Source organism: Hakea prostrata, chromosome 1 (genome assembly GCF_041222555.1).
Source record: "Hakea prostrata isolate BN-2017 chromosome 1, UWA_Hpros_2, whole genome shotgun sequence".
NCBI lineage: Eukaryota > Viridiplantae > Streptophyta > Magnoliopsida > Proteales > Proteaceae > Hakea > Hakea prostrata.
In genome coordinates this window covers 28,069,576-28,076,185 of record NC_142600.1, presented here as the reverse complement: position 1 = coordinate 28,076,185, position 6,610 = coordinate 28,069,576, and the positions used below count along the sequence as shown (strand labels likewise).

Here is a 6,610-nt window from a genome sequence, read left to right as displayed (position 1 = left end):
AACTGGGTCAGGTTTACTATCCTTAAAACCATATAACAAAATTATATCAAAACTTGCAAAATTTTCATCGAAAATTTTCATTTTGGGAACCTCGAAACAAAAAAACTAAGGGACGGAAAAAAATCTCAAGTTTCGATCGAAACAGTCGAAATTTCATCGAAACTTGTTGAAACCTCAAAACCTGTCGAAACATGGTTCAACCCAGCTGGTAAATTTCATGAGAAAAACAAAATTCCCAAATTTCATGGGAAACATGGGAAATTTTGTGGAAACTTGAAAAATTTGTGGAAACCTAGGAAATTTCATGGAAACTTAAGAAATTTTGTGGAAACTTTTTTTCCTACAAATTTTGTAGCTTTTCCAAATTTTTAATTTTTTTTGTTTATTTCATGTTTCTCCAAATACTACGACAAATACCTCTTCTATCAGGACTTCCTTATTCAAATTGCGTATTCCCTCAAACTGGTTATCTTAGGCTTGTTGATCAGACTTATAGAGTTACAGTTGTCGATTACCTTGACAACTATATACATAAAATGTCATGGGATGCCTATGTTCGTTGGTTGGAGGAGAGGATGTTACAGGTATAGTACTAATCAGCTCACAGTATGGATTTACTCTTGGCACTAAGTTGTACTTTCCTTTTATTGCCAGTTATTTTGTATTTGATGTTTTTAAGTTAAAAATTATATATTAAATGTTATTTACTTTAGTTAAGTTTATAGTGTACTTCTCGGACAACTCTACATTGATGTTATGTACATTGAATGACATATTTACATTTTTTTTTAAGCAAAATACAGTCAATGTGTTCTTTATACTTTAATTAGCTTCAAATGTAGAGTCTCTAAAATATTCCCTAAAATTTGTTTAAACTTCATGTTAAAATTCGCACGAAAAAGTCTTAAGTTTCCTCGAAATTTCCTAGTTTCCCACTTAGGTTTTCCATTTTCACTTGGTCGAAATTTGAGTTTCCCTTGAATTTTATTCTATGCTTAAAACAACTAGATTACTTCACTTGACCACCATGGAGTAACAACTTACCTCTCTCTCTCTCTCTCTCTCTCTCTCTCTCTCTCTCTCTCTCTCTCTCTCTCTCTCTCTCTCTCTCTCTCTCTCTCTCTCTCTCTCTCTCTCTCTCTCTCTCTCTCTCTCTACCCACGTTGAACGCAACCCAAAATCCCGCCGTTTGAGGAGGAAAGACTCGCCTCTGTAGTCTCTCCGCCTCCGTCTCTCCCGTTTTCTCCCTCTTCTCCTCCTCTCCTCCTCTTTTCGCCTTCCTCCTGTGCTTGATCGGAATTTTTTTCTTTTTTTATCTTCTCCTTCTCTAGTTCGATAACCAGATCTGGGGTTTTTTCCCCATGGATCTATTGTTTTCCTACCGATCTTTCTCATAGCCTCATCTTCTTGTTCCCCCTCTTCCTTTTTCTCTTCATCTCTTCGTTTTTTCTTTCTTCTCCATCTCTTCCATTTCGTCCATCTCCCACTTCTCTGTTCTTTTTTTTTTTTTTCAGTTCTAACACACACACAAAAAAAAAAAAAAAAAAAAAAAAAACTGGTTGCAGTAAGCTTTGGTGCATACCGCAAAACAACTCAGATCTGGAATCCAAGTTCTTCTGCGGTGGGCTTTAGAGATGCGCTTCTACGACAGTGGCAGATGGTAGGCCAAATCTTCTCTGCAACATTGATGCTCCCAACGCGACAACCGGAATTCCGCCCTTGTGGCATGTTTTTGTGTCCGCCCTTGTGACGTGTAAAATCTCTGCATTTGTGGTGTGTTTCCTCCTAAGTGAGTGTTGGTGTTTAACTGTTGTTGTATTTGTTACAGCTTTCGTTCTAAGGGTTTCTTGGGCTTGACCCATCCCTTAGCCTGGATGACCTTGTCTATTGCATGTACGACCGGCGGAGCCGTACCAGCCTACCCCGATTTTTGATATTTAAAAATTCTTACATATTTTCCTAATTTTTCTCCTTTCGTGTGATCCCTTTGGCCCCTTAAATAAAAATTTAAGATATAGATGATGGGTACAAATGTCATTCTTAATCATAATCAAATGGTTATCATTAAACCCTTAGTTTTAAGGAATAAGAGTTAAATTCAAATTAAAAACTAAATCAGGATCCATGAATTTCTCCTTATATTCTCTCTCATATTTTCATTCCTATTTATTCTCTCATGAATCTTTTCTTTTATTCCTATTTTTCTCTTCTTTTTTTTCTCGCACGTCTCACAAAATATTTGAGTAGTTAACAGACATCGGAATTTTCCAAATCTTCACCATAATTATCAGTATTCACTTTCTCTTTCTCAATTTATTCATTTCTTTCTCTCACACTCATGATTTTTCTAGTATTTATTTCATAAAGTATAATTTTTTTTATTTAGTTGTTCTTTCTTTCTCTTAAAATTTGATTATACTAATAGCAATTTAAATCTCGTTAAAATTCAGCCATTGATTTTATCAGATCTAATCATCATCATTGATTTTTTTTTAATCCTTAAATTTTTCCCTAAAATTTCATTCCTATTAATGGAAATTCAAATCTCGCTCAGAATTTCAGCTTAATTTACCTAAATTTCTAACGTAGGCCCCACACGTCAAAATATAATAAAATTTTATGAGACAGACCTACGGTGAGTCCGGCGTTGGCCCAGGTATATTCGGCCCCCCAATGTTCAATCCTGGTTCCGTCCCTGTACGACAGTTTGGTCACTCTCCAGTTTCCGCTCCTTGGTTCGGACCGAATCTTGTGTTTTCATGAATTTGTTGTATTTTCTCTTTCTTTTCTGTATTTTTCTTTCTCCTGAGTTTTCAGTCCCAAAGGCCCCGCCCTTCAAATGCATTTTGATCAGTCACAAAGACAGAAATAAGTGCCGGCCGGATTGACTCTCTCAATCTGCACTATTCCCACATAACCTGAAGAGTGACTTGATGCCCATTTCAATTATGAATTAAGACAAATTTACATTGTTCACCCAAACCATTTTCGCTCCTCAGGTTTACAGAACAACACCAGAAGAAGAAGTGAACTTCTCACTGTAACTTTACCCACACACCCCAACTTGGTATACGCGCATGTAACACAAACAATAGGTAGTACCCTCTCGGTGCAATCTCAGCGGTCGCCGGCCCAATCGCCTGTAATCTATATGTACGTTCGGCCACGTGTACAATTTCACTAACCCACAGAACCAACATTCTCTGGTTCATTCCAAAAGAATGTGTCGTGAACGGCGGCGCTAAAATCGTCGCGGATACTTCGCTCTCCCCTTGATACCCCTCCACCGTGAAATCCACCGTTAAGTTCTCCCCATAAATCAGAAACTGGTTAAAAGCGGTTATCGCCGGCCGGCACACCGTGTAATTTGCCGCCAAGTAGGGCGGCGAGAATGCTTCAAGGCGGAGCTCCGTTGGGAATTTTACACCGCTAAACTTGTAGAATGGGTGTGGATTGCTGCCTCCCACTAAAATACGCCCATCGGGCAACACCACCGCCGTCGAGTGGTACAGTCTAGGAATCGTTGAAGGTTCCATGACTGAGAATCTCTGATTGGGTGGACCGTTTGGCTCATAAATTACCGGTTCGGTAACCGGGTCCTCTGCTCTATCCCAACCGGCCGTCCCTCTCCCGGCGCCGTTTATTAGGATAACGTCCCCAGTAGGGAGAAGCAGCATATCACCCATCACACGTGCCATTGGCATCTCCTCCATAACCCATTTCGGATCCGGGTCGCCGACCCGTAATCTCTCGCACCTGTTACATGCGGGTACGAATTTCCGTTTCTGAAACCGCTGGTAAGCACCCATCGGAGCACCACCGCATATCAAAACCTCAGCTTCAACGCGTCCTCTAGCCTCGACGGAGTGGAGCGGCAAAAGAACCGAAGAACCAGAGCTTGGGTAGTTCCGAGGATCGCCGCCGGTGATCTGAGGGAACTCCTTGACCACACGATTCTGAACGTAATCGAACGATATAGATCGAGTGTTTGCAAAGATGAACAAGTGGCCATCGGGTAAGAGATGCAGAAATGGGTAGAGATTGTTCTCGTCATCATCCATTGTCTCTCTCAGAAACTCTAGGTGGTGAAGGTGGGTTTCTCTTGAACTCCGAGGGTAGAATTCGTAATTATATTGTTTTCTGCCTCCAACGATGATCACACGACCATCGGGAAGTATCTGGTTAGTCGCGTACCATCGCTTAGCAGAAAGAGAGTTAGAGAACTCCGTCCAATCAGAATCGCAATCCTCGCATGAGTTCAACAAGCGAATTACGTGACCGCCTTCATTGAATCCACCGGTCTGCAATAGCGTTCCGTTCGGGAGAACAGAACCGGATGAACACCACGTGTCCGTGTTCACCATTAAAGGACGGAAGGTATTTGAGTGGATGTCGTAAAGCAAAGAGTGTGCAGTGCAGTCTGAGATACGGTTGTGGCGATGGTAACGGCGGCAATGGCCAGATGGAAGAGAGAGATTGGAGCTGCCGAAGTTGGTTCGATCGAAGATGACGACCTTGTTGTTACGTAGGAGTTGCATGTGCATGGCTGAGACTCCGAGGTTTTCCTTGCAGTAATCGCCATGAACCGCCATTAATGATTTGTTGGGAAGATGGAGGAGTTTGAGACTTGACCAGAGGGAGAGAGACGATGGTAGTGATGACGAGAAAAAATATTGAGAGGATGAGGGTTGAGGTGTTGTTTTTGTTCATGACTTGTTGATGATACGAAATGCAAGAGTTGGTAAGATGAGTAGCAGTAGTATATATAGAAATGGTGGAGGGAGATCAATCCGCCATGCCATGAGTAAGGTCTCCTGCTATATAAACGGCCTGAATTACGGTCACTTGCTTTTTACCTCGCAGTTCTTTAGGTATTTATAATTCATAGGAAAGATTCATGGAAGGGATAATTACATTTTTTTTTTTGGGTGTCAAACAGAAACCTGTATTAAACTCTCCAAGCAAACATTGGAGGTGTTAAATTAAAGAGTTCAACCACATAAACGGTGGTGGAGATTTCCACCCTGTATAACATAATATAAACTTCTTAGAACCTTTGGCAATGTAATCTGCAGCCTTTTGAGTACACCTGATCATTCTCAGTTGCAGCAACATTAAAAGATCTCTTCAGATGGTGCGTGCATGGGATGTAGCCACAGAGCTTGGAGGGAGCGGAAGTGTGATTTGGAACCCGGTTGGATCGCATTGTTCCCAAAGTCTCCCCTGAGATGAATGACTCTCTCCTTATGCCTCCTACTATGGATGAAATCCATCATGCCCTTTTTTCCATGAAACCTGGCAATGGTCTCCCTCCGACTTTCTTCCAAAGGTTCTGAGAGATAACTAATTATGAAGATCTCTTACAAAAGGACTATAGTAGTCCATGTTCAGGCTATAGTAGTCCTTATAGAAAGATAGGGCTTCTTCAATAACTTCAGCTGGAGATTGTCCATGTTCCGTCCGGTTTCTTGAACTTGATGATACGATTTGGTCTCCGTCTTTGCATCATAGTGGCATGATAGAAGGCAATATTGAGATCACCTTCTGTCAACCACTGAACTCTCGATTTTTTATCTCCAAAACTCTTCATCTTTTGCCAATTCTGCATCTAATTGGATAGAGATCTCATTGATTTTGGCTTGAGAATAAGAAGACTTGTCCATATCCATTAGATATTGAAGTAGGTCCCTTAGATGGTTGATATTCTCCTGCAGGTTACCAAACGTCTCTTTATTCCACTTTTAAAAACCACCCCACAGTTCTGTTGTTTCCTACAGAGCTTGTAGCTATGGGATTTTGAGTCAATCATGGCCCATGCTTTCAGAGCCATTGACTAAACTTCCGGGTGGCGAAACCACGTTATTTTAAACCTAAAAGGTCTTAGGCTAGTGTCAACAATTATGGAATAACGAGAGGAAGGCTAGTGTTCTATCTTAATGCATGTCTGCCATATTAGAGACTTGCATGGTTAGCTACTAGATGCATCCATGCTTATATGCATATTATCTTTCACATATGTTATTCACTATGATATGATGTTGACATGTATATGAGATATGTTGCCTTACTGAGTTCGTTATAATTCATTCATTTTTGTGAATTATTATTTTATTATTCAAATGGCGATTATTAGATCAAGAGAACTTCCATATGATTGGGTGAACTCTCGTGAAGAAACTCTAGAGGCGCCAGTTTGGAGTGTGCTTACAACTCCCATTGATGATAAGAGGATTCAGGTGGTTTGCCATTTCGACAAGTCGATGAAAGAATGTTGGATGACCCCGTTCGTTGAAAAATTAAAAGAGAAGACCGCCATCCTTGAAAAAGAACATAAAATAATTGAACTTTAATTTTATTTGCTTCCATTGATATTCCTTTTTGGACACGATTACCTTATTCTTTTCTTTTATTTATTCCTTTTTGGATGTTGAACATATATATTTTCCTTTTTATTTAATTACTTAATGTTTCTTACTCTTGATTTATTATTATGTGTATTTATTATCATCGATGAGTAAATTGTGGATCTTGTGACTGTGGATCATATTCACGGGTTATTGGGCAAGACTGATACCAACAGGTGGAGTGTGACATTTGATACCTTACCAAA

The 6,610-nt window shown here is 40.1% G+C and overlaps 1 pseudogene; it reads right to left on the bottom strand.

The window, feature by feature from the left end:
* Positions 1 to 3,035: 3,035 nt before the first annotated feature.
* Positions 3,036 to 4,710, bottom strand: LOC149028593 (aldehyde oxidase GLOX pseudogene; annotated as a pseudogene).
* Positions 4,711 to 6,610: the final 1,900 nt, after the last annotated feature.